Raw genomic sequence first — 24,732 nt, 5'->3', positions numbered from 1 at the left:
TGCTTTGTTGTAGAAAAACAGGCATTTATTCATACATTTATTTTATGTTTGTATGTTTTTAAAGGTTTTTCACCTTCTAGCTTCGGCTTCAAGCTTCTAGCTTCTATTTCTAATTCTACTTCTGATTCTACTTCTGATTCTAACGTCAGTTCCACTGAAAACCAATAAAATACAAGACGAGTGGAATCCCGTGTCCGAGTCCTTCCCTTTCAAGTGTGGGAAACCCTGATGCTCACATACACTTGACATCTAGGATTAGCAGTTAATTTGAAGGTGAAATTTGAGTCAGGTGTTTTCAATTAATGGGATGACAATCAGGTGTGAGTGGGCACCCTGTTTTATTTAAAGAACAGGGATCTATCAAAGTCTGATCTTCACAACACACATTTGTGGAAGGGTATCATGGCATGAACAAAGGAGATTTCTGAGGACCTCAGAAAAAGCATTATTGATGCTCATCAGGCTGGAAAAGGTTACAAAACCATCTCTAATGAGTTTGGACTCCACCAATCCACAGTCAGACAGACTGTGTACAAATGGAGGAAATTCAAGACCATTGTTACCCTCCCCAGGAGTGGTCGACCAACAAAGATCACTCCTAGAGCAAGGCATCTTACAGTCGGCGAGGTCACAAAGGAGCCCAGGGTAACTTCTAAGCAACTGAAGGCCTCTCTCACATTGGCTAATGTTAATGGTCATGAGTTCACCATCAGGAGAACACTGAACAACAATGGTGTGCATGGCAGGGTTGCAAGGAGAAAGCCACTGCTCTCTAAAAAGAATATTGCTGCTCATCTGAAGTTTGCTAAAGATCACATGGACAAGCCAGAAGGCTATTGGAAAAATGTTTTGTGGATGGATGAGACGAAAATAGATCTTTTTGGTTTAAATGAGAAGTGTTATATTTGCAGAAAGGAAAACACTGCATTCCAGCATAAAAACCTTATCCCAGCTGTGAAACATGGTGGTGGTAGTATCATGGTTTGGACTTGTTTTGCTGCATCTGGGCCAGGACAGCTTGCCATCATTGATGGAACAATGAATTCTGAATTATACCAGCAAATTCTAAAGGAAAATGTCAGGACATCTGTCCATGAACTGAATCTCAAAAGGAGGTGGGTCATGCAGCAAGACAACAACCCTAAGCACACAAGTCATTCTACCAAAGAATGGTTAAAGAAGAATAAAGTTAATGTTTTGGAATGGCCAAGTCAAAGTCCTGACCTTATTCCAGTCAAAATGTTGTGGAAGGACCTGAAGCGAGCAGTTCATGTGAGGAAACCCACCAACATCCCAGAGTTGAAGCTGTTCTTTATGGAGGAATGGGCTAAAATTTCTCCAAGCCGGTGTGCAGGACTGATCAACAGTTACCGGAAACATTTAGTTGCAGTTATTGCTGCACAAGGGGGTCACACCCGATACTGAAAGCAAAGGTTCACATACTTTTGCCACTCACAGATATGTAATACTGGATCTCATCTCATCTCATCTCATTATCTCTAGCCGCTTTATCCTTCTACAGGGTCGCAGGCAAGCTGGAGCCTATCCCAGCTGACTACGGGCGAAAGGCGGGGTACACCCTGGACAAGTCGCCAGGTCATCACAGGGCTGACACATAGACACAGACAACCATTCACACCTACGGTCAATTTAGAGTCACCAGTTAACCTAACCTGCATGTCTTTGGACTGTGGGGGAAACCGGAGCACCCGGAGGAAACCCACGCGGACACGGGGAGAACATGCAAACTCCACACAGAAAGGCCCTCGCCGGCCCCGGGGCTCGAACCCAGGACCTTCTTGCTGTGAGGCGACAGCGCTAACCACTATACCACCGTGCCGCCCTAATACTGGATCATTTTCCTCAATAAATAAATGACCAAGTACAATATTTTTTGTCTCATTTGTTTAACTGGGTTCTCTTTATCTACTTTTAAGACTTGTGTGAAAATCTGATGATGTTTTAGGTCATATTTATGCAGAAATATAGAAAATTCTAAAGGGTTCACGAACTTTCAAGCACCACTGTATGGTTCAGCTAATGACGGCCAGAAGTGTGGACACTGCAATCCCATCATCGCTGTCAGGCCATTGTGCCATGCTCAGTGATGAGGACAAGGACATCCCAGCACCCCGTCCCACCATTCAGCAGGAGTAGGAGCAGGACAGCAGCTCGGAGTCAAAGTGTGTTTCAGTACTCAAACTGTTGGGCTATTTAGTTGGGATTTTTACAGTGTAATAAAATGTGTTATTCCCTTATACTCATGTTTTATTATTTGACATTTGCATGGTAAGAGTGGCAGCGGGGGTGTGGCCAAGCAGCAGTCTGTGAATGGAGGGCAGGGTTGGGGAAGGTAAGTGGCTAAGTCATTCCACCTGTTGTCAATTAATGTGTGTGTGTGTGTCACTGTTTGCTACAGGGATGGAGCATAAAAGGAGAGAGAGAGCAGAGAATGGGAGCTCTCTCCCCAACCACAATGCATGTGAGTGAGTGAGTGAGTGAGTGAGTGAGTGAGTGAGTGAGTGAGTGAGTGATGAAAGGAAGGAAGCAAGCAAGCTGTGTCTTTGTCTTTCGACTTCCGGAAGGAATGGCAGAATGGGTCCAGTGTCATCACCCAGCATTGCTGGAGCGAGCCATCGAGCTGGTGGAGGACCATCTGGAGGCGGCTCTGATGGCAGGCAGATGAGGCATCTCCCCTCGCTTCTCTTCTCTCTCTCTCTTTTCTTCCCCTGTCTCTCGCTCCCCTCCCCACCCCATTCCCCTGCCATGGAGGCGGCGGCTGGCCGGCTCCTCCCCAGCCGGCCTGTCACACCTGTGGTGTCCTCCCCTCTCCCTCTCCTCTGTCTGTGTTGTCTCCCCCTCAGGTGAGTGACACCCATAACACCAGTGCAGAGGGAAAGCCTGGGCTGGTGTGCTGGCACGGCGGGGAATCAGAGCATCTCCAAGGTCAGAGCTCCACAAGGGAGGTGGGTGCTGTAATCCAGATCCCTGACGCACCAGAAACCGCCCCCAATTGGGCCGGAATGTATTGCATACCGGTGAGTATTCAAGGGGCTACATATCACGCTTTGGTGGATTCCAGTTGCAATCAGACCTCAATTCACCAACGCCTGGTGCAAGGTGAGGCATTGGGGGGAGCACAAGCGGTGAAAGTGTTGTGTGTGCATGGGGATGTTCACCATTACCCTCTAGTGTCTGTCCAAATTCTATTCTGGGGCCAAATGCATAGAATAAAGGCAGCAGTTAGTCCCCATCTCACCCACTTGTTGATTTTGGGTATTGATTGGCCAGGATTTAAAAACCTAATGGAATATTTAACACACAGCAGGTCCTGCACTAGTAGGTCACAGGAAGGTCCTGGTGTGGCATTGACTGGAGAAGCTGTTGCAGAGCTGTCTACATCAACACCACGACAGAGTGAGGAGCAGCCCGCTCCTCCTCCCTCTCTCAGGGATTCCCTTGGAGATTTCCTGTTAAAGCAGTCGCGAGACGAGACTCTGCAGCATGCGTTTGACCAAGTGAGAGTAATCGATGGTCAAACTCTTCAGCCAAGTGCAGCACCGACCTTCCCCTATTTTGCCATTATTAAAGATAAATTGTACTGAGTGACACAGGACACTCAAACCAAGGAACAAATAACCCAGTTGTTAATCCCAAAGGGCCATAGGGAACTCGTGTTCCATGCAGCTCACTTTAATCCCATGGCTGGACACTTGGGGCAAGATAAAACACTAGCCCGAATAATGGCCCAATTCTATTGGCCAGGGATTTGTGGGGATGTCCGTCGATGGTGTGCGGCATGCCGTGAATGCCAATTAGTAAATCCCGCGGCCACTCCAAAAGCGCCTTTGCACCCTCTTCCTCTAATCGAGACCCCGTTTGAGCAAATTGAGATGGATCTTGTTAGGCCATTAGATTGGTCAGCATGGGGATATTGCTTTATTTTAGTTCTAGTGGACTATGCAACGCGATATCCGGAAGCAGTGCCTCTCCGCAATATCTCAGTACACAGTATTGCGGAAGTGCTCTTCCACTTTATCTCCTGGGTCGGGATTCTGAAAGAAATCCTGACAGACCAAGGCACTTTGTTTATGTCACGCACACTGCATGAGCTGTATGGGTTACTGGGGATTAAGTCAATCCGCACCAGTGTTTATCACCCACAAATGGATGGCTTAGTAGAGCGATTTAACCAGACACTCAAAAACATAATCCATAAATTCGTAAATGAAGATGCATGTAATTGGGATAAGTGGCTCGAGCCCCTGCTGTTCGCAGTACGAGAGGTCCCGCAAGCCTCCATGGGGTTTTCTCCCTTCGAATTATTATATGGGCGTAAGCTGCGTGGCATTCTGGACGTGCTATGGGAAAATTGGGAGGAGGGACCTTCACTGAGTAAAAATGAAATCCAGTATGTTCTTGACCTGCGTGCAAAACTCCACACCCTCACGCACCTAACCCAGGAGAATTTATGGCAGGCACAAGAACGTCAAAGCCGGCTGTATGACAGGGGCACGTGCCTTAGAGAGTTCACACTGGGAGACAAAGTGCTCGTATTATTGCCCACATCGAGTTCTAAATTAGTTGCCAAGTGGCAAGGGCCCTTTGAGGTCACATGGCGAGTCGGGGACGTCAACTATGAGGTGAAGTGAAAGGATAGGGATGGGGCACTGCAAATCTACCACCTCAACCTTTTAAAATGCTGGAATGAGGGGGTCCCCATGGCGTTGGTAGTCCCAGAGAAGGTGGAGCTGGGGCCGGAGGTAAAAAGATAACATCTCGGACCACTCCAGTCCCTTGTGGGGCCAGAGGTAAAAACGATAACATCTCGCACCACTCTGGTCCCTTGTGGAGACCACCTCTCACTGGCCCAACTCACGGAGGTAGCCAAGTTGCAGAAGGAATTTTCCAACATGTTCTCGCCCCTTCCTGGTCGTGCCCACCTCATAGAACACCACATCGAAATGACCTCGGGGGTGGTAGTGCATAGCCACCCTTACCGCTTGCTCGAACACAAGAAAAAGGTGGTTTGGGATGAACTCAAGGCAATGCTCAAAATGGGCATAGTCGATGAGTCCCACAGTGACTGGAGCAGCCCAGTGGTCCTGGTTCCCAAGACCGATGGGTCGGTCCAGTTCTGTGTGGACTATAGAAAGGTCAACATGGTGTCTAAATTTGATGCATACCCAATGCCTCGCTTTGATGAGTTGCTTGATCGGTTAGGCACAGCTCGCTTTTATTTGACACTGGATCTAACAAAGGGATATTGGCAGATCCCCTTGACTCCTCTATCCCGAGAGAAAATGGCCTTTTCCACACCGTTTGGATTATACCAATTTGTCACGCTCCCTTTTGGGTTGGTTGTTTGGGGTGCTCACTACATTCCAGCGGCTTATGGACAGGGTCCTCCGCCCTTACGCTGCCTACACAGCCACCTATCTAGACGACATCGTAATCTACAGTAATGATTGGCCATGGCACTTGGAACACCTGAGGGTTGTCCTGAAGTCACTGAGGTAAGTGGGCCTCACAGCTAACCCAAAATTGTCTGCGATTGGGCAGGTGGAAGTATGGTATCTGGGGTTCCACTTGGGCCATGGGCAGGTGCGTCCCCAAATTAACAAGACCATAGCAATTGCGGCCTGCCCGAGGCCCAAGACCAAAAAGGAGGTGAGACGGTTCTTTGGGCTGGCTGGCTATTATCGTAGGTTTCTACCTAATTATTTGGACGTCACCAGCCCGCTAACCGATCTCACTAAAAAGGGGGCTCCAGATCCGGTCCAGTGGATGGAGCAGTGCCAACAGGCCTTCTCTGAGGTAAAAGATGCACCGTGTGGGGGGCCATTTTTACACTCCCCTGACTTCTCTCTCCCATTTCTGACCCCTCACCGAATCCAGGGACACATGTCGGCCGAAACGAATCCGAGATAATCGTAAAAGAAGCATTTTTTTTTCGAAATTTGTGATTTTTGTTTTTTTTCCATCATGTGCAAGTTGAGATCTTGAAGAATGCAATCAGTATTTCAGATAATAGATTGTTTTGTTGGAAAAGCATACATTTTTTTGTTGCAAATTGTCTCGTTTTTGTCAGGACTGTAGCCTGCTGGGGGGTGTGGGTAAATTACCATATGGGCCATTCACATGATGATTCAAGTCTTTTTTTTTTTTTCATGAATCAGCTGTATGATCCGGGCTGAGTGCATGGCTACTTAACTGCATACAGGCGTGTAATTTCACTATGGAATGAGGAAGCTAAACAGAGCGCAGAGGAGCAAACACCGCGAAGCAAACAGACACTCGGTATTTACATCGGAGAGAACCATTTCTAGCAAAAAAAAAACCCGCAACCTCGTTTTCCAGATTGAATGGAATACTTGAATGATCGGATGGTACACGGACCGTTCTAGGATTACATTCCATCGGAGGCATTGGTGTGTGCAAGGCGCCGTTTATCTTTCTGATGGGGTAAGTTTATTAATCTAAGGCTGTGTGGTTATTTTTGCATGTAACAGAGAGTGTTGTGGTTTGGTTAAGCCTAGGTCACAACCGGACATACGATTTTTTGGCCGTGTGATTTTTGGCGTTTCCCAAATCACTGCGTTTTTTTTTTGTTGTTCATGGAGAAAGACATGCGTTGGCCGTAAGTTTGTCTTGCAACCTGAAAAAAACGTAAGCGCCCATAGAGTTTGTTTGACATGACAAAGAACCTCTGCGGCCGGTCTGCGGCTTGAAAATCAGCACATCACACGCGCGCTCTCGTGCTTTTCACACGCGCGCTCTCATGCGTTTCACACGCGTGCTCTCCGTGTGTTTCTTGTGTTTTTTGCATGTAGACCGGCCGTAGGAGCACGTACTGTACGGCCGGTTGTGACCGAGGCTTTACATGAAACTAGTGTTGTGTTAGTTGTGTCATCATTGTGCTATCTTTCTTTCTTACAGTGTGAGTAATTTTTCAACCACAAAACATTAAAGTATACTTTAGGACTTATTTTTGTACTTCATAATTGTTTTGGGCATACTTTGCATGGAAGGAAAATTGACGTGGTGATCTTTGTTTACATGAAAGTAGCATCGTGCTAGCTCGTAGGGGGTAGGGCTTTCCTTAATGTCATGCAAATGAGCACCATTATGTGCCCGCCCTACACCCAGAGTAGCTGAGATGGAAAACTTTGAGGGCGATTTTCTCCCTTTTCTGTTTTAAGAAGTATACACTTTCAAAAGGCCACACATTCTTCAAATATTGTCAGATCTCCACATGGAAGGCATCATTGGAAAGCTTAGAAACTGTACTTTCTGAATCTGTCAATAACTAAAAATGCCCCTGGGCCGACATGTGTCCCTGGATTCTGTGATCTGCCACATTTATTTTGCAGACTGATGCATTGGACAGAGGGCTGAGGGCCATTTTGTCCCAGGAGGTGGAGGCAAGGAATGCCCCGTGCTGTACATCAGCTGGAAACTCTCCATGCTTGAAAGAAGGTACAGCACAATTGAGAAGGAGTGTCTCGCCATCAAGTGGGTGGTCCTCACCCTCCGATACTACCTGCTGTGGTGCCCTTTCACTCCCTGTTCAGACCACGTGCCCCTCCAGTGGCTCCACCGCATGAAGGATGCCAATGCGAGGATCACCCATTGGTATCTCGCCCTCCAGCCATTTAAGTTCGAGGTGATCCAAAGGCCGGAGGAGCAGATGGTGGTGGCAGACTTCCTGTCCCATTAGGGGGGAGTCAGCTTCAGGCCGGATGGCTCCCCGGCCTGAGTCAGGCAGTGAGGGTATTTGGCAGCGGGGGTGTGCCCAAGCAGCAGTCTGTGAATAGAGGGCAGGGTCGGGGAAGGTAAGTGGCTAAGCCATTCCACCTGCTGTCAGTTAGTGTGTGTGTGTGTGTGTGTGTGTGTGTGTGTGTGTGTGTGTGTGTGTGTGTGTGTGTGTGTGTCACTGTTTGTTACAGGGACGGAGCATAAAAGGAGAGAGAGAGCAGAGAAAGGGAGCTCTCTCCCCAACCACAATGCATGTGTGTGAGAGTGAGTGAGTGAGTGAGTGAGTGAGTGAGTGAGTGATGAAAGGAAGGAAGCAAGCAAGCTGAAAAGCTCAATAAAGTATTTGTGTAAACATCAACTCTCACCTGCCGTGTTTCTATGCTCCACCTACATCAGGAAGTATTACAGTAAGTTAACATATACTCAAATAAAAACAGCAAATGAGGTGGTCTTCTTCCTTTCTACAATGCTACACGCAACATGATCGGTTCCTTGGTTCTTCCCCAATATATATACCCAGAGTCATGCCCCTTGTGTCATGTGCTGGTCGCGTGCGCTGCATGCAGGTCGTGTGCGCTGCATGCACACCACACATAGGGGTAGAAAGTGAGATGTACTTCTGTCTCGAGTGCCGCACAAACAGCAAGTGTGGAGTAATCGTGTAATACTTCTGAGGCACGTCACTCATACAATGACCATGCATCACTCATGCATCTTACTGGCATTGCAAAAAGCCCCTACTAGCCGTGCTGCTGACTTGGTTCAGGTGTACAAAAGGAGTACGGGTCCCGTACGTAGTGCATGCATTCTTGATTTGTCGCAAGACCCATAGAATTTGCATATGCGGGACCAAAAGTCCCCACAGGCAGTCTGCAACCTTCTATAGCGCTGAACACATGCAAGTGTCGCGCAAGTCTCAAGCACGGTTTTGCCAATTTTTTTTTTTTACTGTAGACTGCCTGTAGCAGCACGTACAGCAGGTTGTGAGTGAAGCTTTAAATGACAGTGGTTTTCCAAAGTGCTCCTGAGCCCATGTGGCTATATTTGTCACATTAGCATTATGGTTTTTCAGGCAGTGCTGCTTGAGGGTTCGAAGGTCATGCACATTCAAAGTGGTTTGTGACCTTGTCCTTTATGCACTAACATGTCTCTGGATTCCCTGAATCTTTTCATAATATTATGCACTGTAGATTTTGAAAGACCTAAAATCTTGGGTTGAGAAATGTTCTTTTTGAATTGACTAACATTTTTTCTCCCACTAGAGGCACAATAAACTGTTCGCTTGTTGTGCCTGAAAACACATCAATTTTAAATAGAAACAATACATAGGTTTTATTATTATTATTATTATTATTATTATTATGTAAGCAGGATGGGATGTGTGTGATTAGTTGGTTCAGTTGCTGTATTTGTAGTGATTGGCACTGATTAAAAAAAAATTCTCCACTGCATTAAAAATAATGGTTTAAATATGCAATATGTTCATAAGGCCTTTATCATTTTAATTAAGATAAAATTTCTGGATTATTTAAGATAAAACAATATACTGATTATTCATATGCCTATATGAATAAAATATATGAACAAGCACTTTAAACAGGCAGGAGTGGAAAATGAGTTGTAAAAACTAATTTAATGTTACTAATTATCTCATTTGCACCTGACAAAAGCATTTCCACACATATTGTTTAAAAAATAATTTTTTTATTTTGGATTTTGTGAGTTGTACCTCCCAGGATTCATGCCTCTATTTAGGAGTAAACAGAGTCAAAATGGTAAACATTTTAATGTTGTATTTAATGACGTGTTGAAGTGATGTACTCTTGTTTTCCCTGGGCATTTATATTACACATATTAGTTTTCAAATTGTTTTTATCAATTCTCTCAAAGTATAGGCTGACCACAAACTTCAGTTTTACCAATCCAGTTCTATCAAGTGAATAGCAGCCACATGAAAAGTAATGGAAAAATGGAAGTACATTGTCTCATCTCATCTCATTATCTCTAGCCACTTTATCCTGTTCTACAGGGTCGCAGGCAAGCTGGAGCCTATCCCAGCTGACTACGGGAGAAAGGCGGGGTACACCCTGGACAAGTCACCAGGTCATCACAGGGCTGACACATAGATACAGACAACCCTTCACACCCACATTCACACCTATGGTCAATTTAGAGTCACCAGTTAACTTAACCTGCATGTCTTTGGACTGTGGGGAAAACCCGGAGCACCCGGAGGAAACCCATGCGGACACGGGGAGAACATGCAAACTCCGCACAGAAAGGCCCTTGCCGGCCACAGGGCTCGAACCTGGACCTTCTTGTTGTGAGGCAACAGCGCTAACCACTACACCACCGTGCCACCCCGGAAGTACATTGTAATTCTGTTTTTCAACTTATTTTAAAAAATATAAGGCACATACAACTGAACAGCAGCAATGACTCTAACTTCCTCTCTCTAGTCATTTTCTGTGGAATGTTTAGAAGCAGTTGTATGGGCTATCCCCGGTGATAATGCAGAGACAAACATCACATTTCTGACAGAAGATGGTTGTCTGCCCATTTAGGCAGAATCTGCACCTTCCCTTGTCAGTAAAACCTGGAATTTGATCCATTTGATCACAGCAGACATCACCCACAGATCTTGGAGTTATTGGTCTTTGGATGGATCTGGTTTGCACATCCTCCTCCTTTCCCTTGGAGGGCCTTCCCTTCTCCTTTCGGCCATGTGCATCTGCTACCATCAAGATACCAAAAGCCTGAGTGTACAAAAGCACAAAAAGATCAAGGCATGGACATGCCTTGATCTTTTTGTGCTTTTGCACACCAAGGCTTTTGGCATCTCAGTGATACAGCAGCCATCCATTGTTGATGGATTATGTGTTGCAATACCATTTGCAAAAGAAGCACATGTATGGTGAGCTTTTGGAGAGTTGCAATACAAAGCCACCAGCATGTCTGCAAGGTCAACTCCCATGTGGACATTGCATTGTGACACAAAGTCATGATAAAATTCCCCACAAAAACAAATATTTACATGTCTTCCTGTCTGAAGCTACAATCTGAATACTACACATTGACCAACTTTTTAGCCCTAATCTGGCAATATACCTTGGCATTCTACAGAAGTTACTGAATAACACCACAAAAAACACTGCACCATTTTTTCTTCATCATTACATTTTCTTCATCATCACATCATCACAATAGCCATACTTAGATTAGGGATAAAATTAGCTCATGTTTTAAGTTGTTCAAATTCTGTAAAGCTGGACAATGTTTATTGTTAAAAGTGCTATACAAATAAACTTGACTTGACTTAGTTTTTTTTTATTTATATACTTATTCTTATTCTTCTTTTGGCTGCTCCCGATTAGGGGTCGCCACAGCGGATCTTTCATCTCCATTGTTCCCTGTCTTCCACATCCTACTTTCATGTCCTCTCTCACCCCATCTATGTTTCTCCTCTTTGGCCTTCCTCATTTTCGTCTCATCTCAGTCTCATCTCTCTGAGCTTAATTCCCAAGCTCTCCACATGTGCTGTCTCTCTGATGTGCTCATTCCTTATCCTGTCCAACCTTGTCACTCCCATCACAAACCTTAACACCCTCAACTCTGCCACCTCCAACTTTGCCTTCTGTCTCTTTGTTAAGGGTACTGTCTCCAATCCATACATCACAGCTGGTCTCACTACTGTCTTACACATCTTACCTTTCACTTTTGCTGGGGCTTTCCTATCACAAATGACTCACAAAATCCTTCTCCAATTGCTTCACTCTGCCTGCACTCTCTTTCTCACCTCACTATCACAGCCCCCATTTTCCTGCACAGTTGACCCCAGGTACTTGAATTCACCAACTTTCTTTGTCTACTCCTTGCATCTTCACTACACTGTCGTCCCCATTCTCATTGATTTACATGTATTCTGTTTTGCTACTGCTCACCTTCATTCATCTTTGTTCCAATGCATACCTCCATCTCTCCAAACCCAGCTCAACCTCCTTTCTACTTTCACCACATATCACAATATGAAGTTTGTTTTAATGAAGTTTATTTGACATGGACAGTACACATTAATAAACAAAATGTAAATGTGCCAGAATTAGCCAAAATGTCTATTTTACATCTGTTGTCCATGGACCGGTGTTAAAAGGTCAGATGCATATTAAAAGAACCAATAGACATAAACTACACCTACATTATGGTAAAAGTCATAGGTAAAAAGACACTTACCACATAAAACATACAATTACAGTAGGGACAGTAAAGATAGGGGGAAGAAAGAGAAGGTTAAAAAAAAGCAGAAGAAAGAAAGGACATGGCAGTGGTGGTATAAAGCAACATCCAGGTACAACTGATCAGTAGAGGTGCTAGTGGTGTAAAGCTGTTTAGTGTTGACATGCTTGGTGGCTAACTAACCACTTCTTTAGATTGCATTTGAATGTATGATATGTATTTATGTCTCTGATGTGGGATGGTATTATGTTCCACTCAGGTGCAGCTCTAATGGAAAATGCAGATTGGCCAAAACTGCTTTTTCTGAGCTAAATTAGATAGTCCCTGTTAGGGTTTTGCTAGGAATCAAACCCGGATCACTGGTGTAGTGATCCAGCAAACCCCCACTAGGCCACCAGGGGAATGACTCAAGTGCAGAGGCGTGAGGAGAGTATCAAAAAACAGTTTATTTACAATATATACACTATATACAATTCAGGGCAAAAAAAAAAAAAAAGTATAATCCAAAGATTCAAAGTCCAAAAAAATGAGAAAAGAAGAGGCAAAATGCTCAGAAGATCCAAAAGGGTAGAACAAATCCAAAGAAAACAAAATACCAAAAAATACAAGAGCATAAGCAAGGTACACAGGCCAGAGGAAACAAACCATAGGTAGCACAAAGACTCCGTGACTAGGGACCAAACTGAGGGAGTATATATACACAAAACTAAATGGGAAACAGGTGACACTAATGAGGACAAACAGGCAATCAACACAAACACAAAACACAGGAACAGTGGCGGCCTCTAGAGGCCAAAATAAACATGACAAGATAAGGAAATAACAGCGGCCTCTAGAGGCCAAAACAGTCCCAGTCCTAACAGTCCCCTCTAACTGTGCTTTGTGTAGATATATTTGCAGATGACCCTGTTTTTATGAATTGTCTTAAAACCGAAGGAGCAAGACCATTAACAATCTTATACATTAAACATAAGTTTGTGTATTTGACAATGTTTTCCCAACTCAGTAGTTTATATTTTGTTAGAATGAGACAGTGGTGATGATGTCTAGGTTTTTTATCAAGAACTTTAAGAGTTTGTTTATATAGTGAGTGGATGGGCATAAGAGATGTTGTATTGGCCTGAGACCAGGTTGTTAAGCAATATGTAATATGAGAATAGATCATTGAATGTATATACATAATTGCAGCCTCTGTTGACATACAATTCCCGATGAATCTAAAGTTTGCGAGGTTGAACTTAACTTGTTGACAAACCTTTTTGATCTGAGCTTTAAATGAAAGATTTTTATCTATCAGAACACCAATATATTTAAATTCTGAGACTACCTGCCGTCTTTCCCCTGCTACATACCGGTATACATCTGGCTCATTGAAGTGTTTATTTGACTTACTAAAGGACATGCACACTGTTTTGGACACATTCAGTTGCAGACAGTTTTGTTTTAGCCATGTTGTAACCTGTTGCATTAACTTTGTTAACTGACCGGCAACTTGTACTGCACTACTACCATGAATGAAGATTACAGTATCATCTGCATACATTTGAATATTAACATCAGGGCAAACTGTTGGCAGGTCATTAACGTACAGGGTGAATAAAAGTGGACCCAGTATGGATCCCTGTGGGACACCAGTAGGCATACCAATGGGTCGTGATTGATAACTCCTTACTCTAACAAACTGTGATCAATTTGCTAGATATGAACCAATCCAATTAATGGAATGTGTAGAAAAATTAAAAGTAGATAATTTGGATAAGAGAACACTATGATTAATGGTATCAAATGCCTTTTAAGATCTAAAAAAAATGGCCCCAACAATTCCTCTTTGGTCTAATAAGGATTTTAGTTTTTCAGTGAAAAAAACAGTTTGCTGTCTCAGTTGAGTGGTTAGCACAGAAGCCAAATTGCATTGGATGCAGTGGAGAGGAGCATGTGTTTAAAAATGCAATAATTTGTTCTGCTATAAGTTTTTCAGTGACCTTGGATATAACAGGAAGGATGCTGATTGGTCTGTAGTTACAGGCAGAGAGATGATCTCCACCTTTAAAAATGGGAGAGATAGCAGCCAATTTCTAAACACTTGGGAAGACTCCCTCTATTATTGAGAGGTTTACTATTTTTGTGATGGGACAGAGCAGAGGTGTTGACAGCTCTTTGAGCATAACTGAGGTCATACCAATGACATCCTTAGCTCTTGACGACTTGAGAGCCCCCATCACTCTCATGACATCTGCCTGAGTAATAGCTTTGATATTAAATACTGGTTCAGTTGGTAAGATTTGTGGGATATTACTACTGTGCCCAGGGCTAAAAGACTTTATAACTGTGGCAACTGAATCCATAAAATAATTATTAAGAGCATCAGCTACCTCAACTGGATTGCTTATTATCTTGCCATCTACAGCAAGCTCAAGTGTTTTTATTTCATTATGATGTTGTCCTATTAGTTTTTTCAACTGGCTCCAAATTATTTTTGCATCCCCCCTTGCATTATTAATTATAGTTAAGAAGAAGTTTGCCTTTGCTGTTCTAAGTTCTTTAATGACTCTGTTTTGTAGTGTAGTGAAGTTGTGTCTGTCATGCTTTAGTTTGGTTTTGAGGGCAGTTTTTAAGGACAGATCCCTTACTTTCATAAGTTTTACAATATTTGAGTTAATCTGTGGTATAGCTGGAAAATTATTGTTTGTTCCTCACAGAGTAACCGTTGCAGTGACAGGTAGTGTACATGTCATTCGACCTTTTTGGAGGCTGTAGTACATGAGAGTCCAGTAGGGGGCATATGGGGATTAGCAGAGGTCAAGGTTGGTGTTGAATGTACAAGAAGTGTAACCGGAAGTAGGGGCCAGGTGGTTGTTGTTATCCTGCCATGCTGTTTATGGTCCAGTAAAAAACCCGCAAAACTATATTCCTGCTGTGTGGACATTCGTTCTTTTTTTATGAAGATGCAACATCTTTTTGGCGATGAGGTGTAGTTTGGGGGGAAGGTAGCCATCGTTTGGATGTTAAAGACGTAAAAAAAAAGGAAAAAGAGAGAGAAACGCCAGCTGGGAAGAGGAACAAAAAGCGGAAGGTAAAGATGGCTACAATTGGCACGCTAGTAGCATTTGATCCCAAGAATCAGATGTGGGATGAGTATACTGAAATACTCAAACAGTTTTTCGTGGCCAATGAAATTAACGAGGAGGAAAAACAAAGAGCTATACTGATAAGTGTCATCAGAGCAGCAACCTACAGCCTGATGCATAACCTGCTCAGCCCGGCTAAGCCCAAAGACAAACCCTTCCAAGAGCTGATTCTCCTGATGAAAAATCATTTTGATCCAAAACCCAGTGAAATTGTGCAAAGGTACAAATTTCACTCCCGCACCCGCAAGCCCAATGAAACAGTCGTGGAATATGTGGCGGAGCTGCATCACCTAGCTCAAGATTGTAACTATGGTGGCACATTGCAACAGATGTTGAAAGACAGGATTGTCTGTGGAATCAATGATGACAGAATCCAAAGACGTCTCCTGTCAGAAGTGGAGCTCACTTTTGGCAAGGCTCTGTCAATTGCCGTGTCGCTGGAGACTGCAAATAAAAATAAAATAAAAATGCCCAGGATCTGCAGACCTCGGGTGCGACAGCAAAATGCTTCAGCATAACCAAGGGGCAGCGGGAGACTCGCACCTTTAAAGGAGAAAGTAGAGTGTGTTATCGATGCAATGGAACCAGGCACACAGCAGCGGACAAACAAGAAAAATGTCATGCTTGTGGTAAAGTGGGACACTTAGCAAGAGCTTGTCGGAGCAAAGCTAAAAAGAGTGGATTTGTAAAAATAAAGAAGGAGACAAAGCAGAGTTCCCATTATCATTCTCACAAAGTGCATGATGCAGAGGATGTAACAAAGAGTGGTAGTTCAGAAGAGGACCCCTTCACGTTGAACTGCATCCAGTGCAAACAAGAGTGTCAGAGCAAGCTGTACAGATTAGGGCGCCAGAGTGTGGGGTACCTGAGAAAAGTAGATCCCTACACTGTAGATATGGAACTTGAGGGAAAGGAAGTCACTTTTTAAATTGATACTGGATGTTGCTTAACAGTAATGAATGAAGAGACATTCAAAGGGACATGGAAACACACCAAACCCCCTAGTCTGAGGCCTATGAAAATTAAGCTGGAAACTTACACAAGGGATCCTGTTAAGGTGATGGGGGCAACACTTGTCAGAGCAGCAGGAAAGGAATCTGCCCCTTGTGGTGGTCGAAGGAGACGGCCCCAGCTTGCTAGGACGGGGCTGGCTAGAGGAAATATATCTGGACTGGAGAGAAATAAAAAAACAGTCGTAAAGCCAGAAAAGTGCACCAGGTCAAGACAATAGAAAATCCACTACCGCAAATGTTAAATAAACATGAGGATGTATTCAAAGATGAGTTGGGCACCCTGAAAGGCACCAGAGCTACCATTCATGTAAAACATGATGCCCCCCCGCGTTTCTTCTGTCCACGATCTGTTCCCTTTGCCATGCGAGCAAAAGTAGACGAGGAAATAGACAGACTGTTGAAAGAAGGCATCATCTCGCCAGTGAAATATGCTGAATGGGGGGCACCAGTTGTACCAATTCTGAAGCCAACAGGGACTATAAGGCTGTGTGGAGATTACAAGCTTATGGTAAATACAGTGGCTTCCCTGGAACAGTATCCAATACCCCGAATGGAGGACCTGTTTGCAGCACTTTCTGGAGGAAAGCAGTTCTCCAAATTGGACATGAGCCACGCCTACCAACAAATACTCCTGAATGATGAATCCAAAAAGTATGTGACAGTGAACACACACCGGGGGCTGTTCACATATAACAGACTGCCTTTTGGAGTGGCATCTGCACCAGCCATATTTCAGAGGACAATGGAAGGCCTCTTAAAAGGGATACCTCTTGTAGTAGTGTACTTGGATGAAATTTTGGTGAGTGGGGTGGATGAGGCAGACCACCTGCGGAATCTGGATGAGGTGTTGTCAAGGTTGGAGGAGGCTGGTTTGCGGTTGAAAAGAAGTAAGTGTGTCTTCATGCAAAAAGAAGTGGAATACTTGGGGCACATAGTGGACGCACAGGGGCTCCATCCTGTGGAGAAGAAAGTTAAAGCCATCATGGATGCCCCTACTCCCACAAATGTTACAGAACTCAAAGCATACTTGGGTTTATTAAACTACTACAACAAATTCCTTCCCAACCTGGCAACCCTGTTAGCTCCCCTTCATGAACTTTTAAGACATGATGTGAGCTGGACTTGGCAAAAGAAACAAGAGGAAGCTTTCCAGAAATCAAAGAACCTGCTGAACTCAGCAGATGTGTTAGTTCATTACTCTGCTGACCGACAGCTAGTTCTCGCATGTGATGCATCCCCATACGGTGTGGGCGCTGTATTGTCACAAAAAATGGATGATGGCACTAAAAGACCCTTGGGGTTCATGTCATGCACACTCTCACCTACTGAGAAGAGGTATTCTCAGCTTGACAAGGAAGGCTTGGTGGTCATATTTGGCATCAAGAAATTTCACAAATACCTGTATGGCAGAGTTTTCACTATTTATACAGATCATAAACTGCTGATCTCTCTCTTCAAAGTAAAAAAGCCTATACCTCAGATGGGCTCACCGAGAGTTCAACAATGGGCTGTGACACTGAGCGCCTATGAGTACAACATTGTGTATAAGCCAAGCAAACAACATGCAAATGCAGATGCGCTCAGCAGATTGCCGGTGTCAGAAACAGCACCTGAAAAAGAAATGACTGAGCAAGTATTGATGATGGATGTACTTGATGACACACTGGTTGACACCACATAAATCAAATGCTGGACCGCTAAGGATGTCATCTTGTCCCAAGTCCATGAATACACCTTAAAAGGCTGTCCTGCACAGACAGACGTGCGCTTCAAGCCATATCAACAAAGGGAAATGGAACTGAGTGTGAGGGATGGGTGTGTGCTCTGGGGAGCCAGAGTAATTATTCCCACTAAAGGCAGAGACAAAATACTGAAACTCCTGCACCAGACTCATACAGGCATGTCAAAAATCAAAGGTTTGGCAAGGTCATATGTATGGTGGCCAGGTATGGATGAGAACATTGAGAGAGAAGTGCAGTCATGTGAGGAGTGTCAAAAACACCACAAGTCACCACCCACTGCACCACTACACCCCTGGGAGTGGCCAGAGTTGCCATGGTCCAGGATCCATGTGGACTACGCAGGGCCTTTCCTTGGGGAGATGTTTCTGCTCATTGTCGGTGCTCATTCTAAGTGGATGGACATTTACCCTGTGAAATCGGCAACATCACAGGCTACAATTGAGAAACTGCGTCAGAGTTTTAGTGTGTTTGGTCTGCCTAAAATGTTAGTCTCAGACAATGGAACTATTAGGACTGGGACTGTTTTGGCCTCTAGAGGCCGCTGTTATGTTTATCTTGTCATGTTTGTTTTGGCCTCTAGAGGCCGCCACTGTGTTTTGTGTTTGTCTTGATTGCCTGTTTCCTGCCCCGCCCTGTTTCTTAATGAGTTTGTGTATAAATACCCCTCTGTTTGTTCCCTTGTCACGGAGTCTTTATTCTATGCTATGCTGTTAGTGCTAGTTCCCTCTGTCCCATGTTCCTTGCCTGTGTCTTTGTGGTTTTTGTATTTTGCTTTCTTTTGGACCTTTTTGGACTTTGTGTTTACCATTTTTGAGATCTTCTGAGCATTTGTATTTTTGCCTTTTCTTTTCTCATTTTTTGGACTTTGAAATTTTGGATATTTTTTATTTTCCCTTATATCTTCTGAGCTTTTGGATTATACTTTTGTTTTTGCCATGGATTGTTAATTTTGTAAATAAATAGTTTTTGATACTCTACTTTCGCCTCACGCCTCTGCACTTGAGTCATCCCCCTGGTGGCCTAGTGGGGGTTTGCTGGATTATGACACCAGCGACCCGGGTTTGAATCCCAGCAAAACAGGAACATGTTTCACCAGTGCTGAATTTGAGACTTTCATGAAACAAAATGGCATTGACCATGTGAGGTCGGCACCTTTCCACCCTTCCTCCAATGGTCTGGCCGAGAGGGCGGTCCAAACCTTCAAGGAGGGGATGAAGAAAATAAAAGGTGACACATTACAAACCAGACTGTCAAGATTTCTGTTCAGTTATCGCATCACACCACATACAACAACAGGCTTGTCACCTGCAGAGTTGATGATGTCACGGAGACTTAGATCAGCTTTAGACATTCTCATGCCTGATGTGAAAACAAAAGTGCAGCAAAGGCAACTGAAACAGAAAGAAAATCATGACACCAAGAAAAAACTGAGAAGTTTTGCACCAGGGGACAATGTGTTTGTCAGAAACTACTCCTACGGTCCAAAATGGATCCCAGCTGTTGTCACAAGCTCATCAGGTTCAGTGTCATACACCGTCACCATCGGGAATGGTCACACCTTGAAACGGCATGTGGATCAGGTTAAAGCAGGATTGGCAGACACTGTTCCCAGCAATCCGGACATTGTATTGGAGCCACTGCCTGAGGGAACAGTGGACACTGAGGGCTTCTTGCCTTCAGTGATGGACATAACACCACAACCTTCATCATCTGAGCCACAGGACTTGCAGCCTGCTCCAGAGATTCAGGTTCAACCAGGCTCGGTTGCACCAGTGGTGTGACGTTCCTAGAGAGAGAGACATCCACCTGTGCATCTCAAGGACTTTGTTAGATAGAGTGAGATCTTTCCAGGAATAGAGCAACAATGCGCTCTGATCTCACTGGAAGGACGTACCTTCCTAGTCTAGTTTAAAAAAAAGAAAAAAAAAAGAAATTCCACTACCATATGTTAATGCTTGTTGTGTGTATGATACAGTGTTCATTTACATGTAGGAGCTGTTAACCTAAGGGGGGAGGAGATGTGGTATAGCTAGAAAATTTTTGATTGTTCCTCACAGAGTAACCGTTGCAGTGACAGGTAGTGTACATGTCATTCACCCTTTTTGGAGGCTGTAGTACATGAGAGTCCAGTAGAGGGCATATGGGGATTGGCAGAGGTCAAGGTTGGTGTTGAATGTACAAGAAGTGTAACCAGAAGTAGGGGCCAGGTGGTGGTTGTTGTTATCCTGCCATGCTGTTTATGGTCCAGTAAAAAAAAAAAAACACTAAACTATATTCCTGCTGTGTGGACATTCGTTCTGTTTTTTTTTTTATGAAGATGCAACATAATCCAAGGAACAGTATTCTTTTTCTACCTATGTCTTTGTATAGATGTAAATTTTTCAATAGTGCTCTGTAATATACCAGAGAACCATTTGCAGTTTTCTTCTAAGGTTTCCCCTGTCAACACATCCTCTCAGTTAATGCTCTGAACAGCTATTTTAAAACTCTCATATCTATTTTTCGGATATTAGCAGTTACCTCCTCTTGAACTAGTGGAGTAAACCATTTTTTGATTAATTTCCTAGCTATGAGAGTCATATTGTGGTCTGATACTCCAGTGAGCATGTTGAAGGTTTTGATGATCCTCTCTGGTTTATTACTAAATATTAGGTCTACTTGAGCTTGGGATGAATTTGTTATTCTAGTGGGCCCATTTACTAACTGAATGAGATCAAAAACATTGGCAATCTGTTTAAGCATTTTCCTTGATGATTTCTCCTCCCAATTTATATTAAAATCTCCCATGATTATCACCTCTTTGTTGAGATTGCACTCCTTTAAAATTCTTTCAAGGTTTTCATAAAAGGAATTTTTAGAGGAAGGGGGGTGATATAGTGCAATCAAAGAGAATGACATATTTGAGGAGAGAGTAAAATTTAGCCCAATGCACTCCAGCTGTTTACTGCATGACCATGAAATTTCATGACACTGAATACTGTCCTGCGCAAATATTAAAACTCCACCACCTTTAGAACCCACTCTATGTTTCTTGAAGACATTGTAACCTGGAACATCTACTATGGATGCAGGTGAGTTTCTGTTGAGCCACGTTTCAGTTAAACACAAGAAGTCTAGGTTGGATTCTAATAAAATATGGTGAATTTCATCAGCTTTTGATTTAAGGCTTCTAACATTCAGATGACCACCTAAGATACCCTTAGGTTTTGATTTGGGATCCCATATGATTCTGGAGTGGTTGACAGTGTGGAAAAGTTTCCATTTCTGTTTTTTGGAGATCGCAGGATTTAGACACTTCACATGCGTGGTTCCCTTCAGCGTGGATGGAATACCTGAACCACATTTTTTGTCTATGGTGGTACTCGGATTTGGAACAGAGGTTTCATTAGAACCGCATGAATGAATCAGTGCGGTGCAAGCAGTCAATGTGCCAGTGATATCACTGCTAGGCTGCGTACTGTCTCGCTGACCTGCCCCCACTGGGGTCCCAAGACCAGAGGCGCATCGCTGGCTGAGTTGATTGCAGTGGAGATCGGCTCCATTTGACCAAGGCCCCAAAGTCCCAGCTGTGGAGATCTCCAGACAGGCCTTGGAGATCCAGACAGGCGCTCCACATCCAACAACACCCAGGGGGCAAAGGCGATGACCAAGGTTAGTTTGTTGATCCGCTGATATTTGATAACAACATAAAGTGTGTAACTGTACAACTGGGAATTGCGTTCGTAGTTTGTAGTTGTAATTCCCTCTTTGAAGGCTTAACAGCATCCGATCATTATCACAGGGAGAGGGGCTGACATCTGCCGGTCTGCAGGCTGTCGTAATGCCATTTGCATGAGTCTTTCTCTGCTCTTTCTCATTCTCTCTCTCTCTCTCATGCATCATGTCATTGTATTCTTACATTATCCCTTGAAGGTGGCGCGGCAGGGATGGTGTCCCGTATTATGGGTTCAGTTGGAAAAGGTCTGGCTGCTATCAGTATGGATAAAGAATACCAACAGAAACATCGGGAAGAGATGAACAGACCCTCCAAAGACTTTGGAGCAAACCATATTATCCGCAAACATCATGTTCCATGGTGACTCTTGCCTCATTTCGTCTGTCAAGCTATCCATCAAGAAAAGACTCAAAGCAGATCCTTGATGAAGTCCTACCTTCACCTTGAATCATTCAGTCGTTCCAACTGCACACCTCACTGCTGTTTCACTGTTCTCATGCATGTCTTGCACCACTCTAATATACTTCTCATTCACTCCACACTTTCTCATACAATACCATAACTCATCTCTCGGCACTCTATCGTAAGCCTTCTCCAGGTCTACAGACACACAATGTAGCTTTCACTGGCCTTTCCTGTACTTCTCCATTAACATTCTTAAAGCAAAAATTGAATCCGACATGCTCTTCATTGGCATAAACCCATACTGCTGTTCACAGATTGCTACCTCTCTTCTCAATCTTGCCTCCAATACCCTTTCCATAACTTCATGGTGTGGCTCATCAATTTTATCCCTCTGTAATTACTGCAGGTCTGTACATCTCCCTTATTCTTGTATATTGGGACTAGCACACTCTTTCTCCATTCATTTGGCTTTTTCTCATTCTCTAAGATCTTATTAAATAATCTCATTAGGAACTCCACAGCCATCTCACCAAAACATCTCCAAGCCTCAATCGGGATACCATCTGGTCCGACTGCTTTTCCAGTCTTCATTCTTTTCATGGCTGCCCTCACCTCATCCTTACTAACCAACTCTACTTCCTGATTTGCTGTCTCCAACGAATCTGACCTTTTCTTTCTTGGATTCTCCTCATTTTCTTAATTTATATTACTGTTTAAATTAAAATAATTGATTAATAAATAATTATTTACTCTGTGCTCAGTATGACCAGCAATACTGGCAGCCATGATGATTTCTGATTTCTGATCAGGCTGACTAAACAGTGACAGATAACTTGAACCAAGTCATGTGCGGTAACTTAGATACTAATAACAGACAAGACTTTTGATAAATGATAACCTGATTGGGTGAAAACCTTAGATCAAACCCCCTAGGTGTTTCAGATGTCATTTTGTCCCATTCTTCCTGCTAACAGGTCTTAAGATGTGAAACAGTACAGGGTCATCATTGTCATATTTTTTGTTTCAAAATTCTCCACACATTCTCTATTGGGGACAGAGGGGGCAGACACCCTCTTCTTCCACAGCTATGCTTTTGTAATATGTGCAGAATATGGTTTTGCATTGTCTTTTGAAATATCCCTGGAAAAGATGTTGTCGGCGGCATGGTGGTGTAGTGGTTAGCGCTGTTGCCTCACAGCAAGAAGGTCCTGGGTTCGAGCCCCGGGGCCGGCGAGGGCCTTTCTGTGTGGAGTTTGCATGTTCTCCCCGTGTCCACGTGGGTTTCCTCCGGGTGCTCCGGTTTCCCCCACAGTCCAAAGACATGCAGGTTAGGTTAACTGGTGACTCTAAATTGACCGTAGGTGTGAATGGTTGTCTGTGTCTATGTGTCAGCCCTGTGATGACCTGGCGACTTGTCCAGGGTGTACCCCGCCTTTCACCCGTAGTCAGCTGGGATAGGCTCCAGCTTGCCTGCGACCCTGTAGAAGGATAAAGCGGCAAGAGATAATGAGATGAGATGAGAAAGATGTTGTCTTGAATGCATCAGATGTTGCTCCAAAATCTCAGTGAACTTCTCTGCATTAATGCTCCCCCACAAAAGTATAAGTTACCTTTGCCAAGTGCACTGACACAATCCCATACCATGACAGACCCTGGCTTTTGGATTTGTTGTTGGTAATAGCCTGGATGGTCCTTTTTGTCTTTGGTCCAGAGCACACAGCATCCATTTCTTAAAAAAAAGACCTGAAATACTGATTCATGGAACTACAATACACATTTCCACTGTGTGATAGTCCATCCCAGATGCCTCTGAGCCCAGAGACATCAATGGCACTCCTGGACACAGTTAACATAAGGCTTCCTTTTTGCACAGTAAAGTTTTAACTGGTATTTGTGGATGTAACTCTGTATTGTAGTGCTTGACAAAGGTTTACCAAAGTAATCCCAAGCCCATGTGGTTATATGAATGATGGTTCTTGATGCAGTGCCACCTGAGGGATTGGGGATCACGGGTCTTCAGTTTAGGCTTATGATCTTACCCTTATAGACCGAAATTTGTTAAATGATCTTATGCACTGTAGAGAGTGAAATATCAAAATCCCTCCCTATCTTTTTTGTTGAAACACTGTTTTTAAACATTTCAGTAATTTTCTCATGCATTTGTTGACAAACTGGAGATCCTCGGCCGAGCTTTACTCCTCAAAGACTAGTTCTTTCCTGGATGAAATTAAATGAAGTTGACCAACAAAACATGAAATGTAGTTGGTTCATTCTGTCTGCAATGAAATATAAGTCAAAGTAAATTTAGAAATCACTGTTTTCTTTTTTATTTGCATTTTCCATGACACACACACACACACACACACACACACACGTGTGTGTATGTGTGTGTGTGTGTGTGTGTGTGTGTGTGTACACACTCACCAGCCACTTTAATAGGAACTTGTTCTTGATTCTAAGATTCCTGTTCTTGGCTGGCAGGAGTGGAACCCAATGTTGTCTTCTGCTGTTGTATGCTGAGATGCTTTTTTGCTCACCATGGTTGTAAAGAGTGATTATATGAGTTACTATGTCCTTCCTGGCAGCTCAAACCTATCTGGCCATTTTCCTCTGATTTCTTTTATCAACAAAATATTTCCACCCACAGAACTGTCACTCACTCATTTCTTTCCCCTGCACTATTCTGTGTAAACTCGAGAGGTTGCTACGGTATGTGTGAAAACCCCAGTAGTTTCAGA

At 43.7% G+C, this 24,732-nt stretch overlaps 1 pseudogene; it reads left to right on the top strand.

The window, feature by feature from the left end:
• The first annotated feature begins 15,070 nt into the window (after window positions 1–15,070).
• On the top strand, window positions 15,071–19,655 carry LOC132895870 (uncharacterized protein K02A2.6-like; annotated as a pseudogene).
• Window positions 19,656–24,732: the final 5,077 nt, after the last annotated feature.

The sequence above is a fragment of the Neoarius graeffei genome, chromosome 13, assembly GCF_027579695.1.
Source record: "Neoarius graeffei isolate fNeoGra1 chromosome 13, fNeoGra1.pri, whole genome shotgun sequence".
Classification (NCBI taxonomy): domain Eukaryota; kingdom Metazoa; phylum Chordata; class Actinopteri; order Siluriformes; family Ariidae; genus Neoarius; species Neoarius graeffei.
This window is presented reverse-complemented; position numbering and strand designations above follow the sequence as displayed.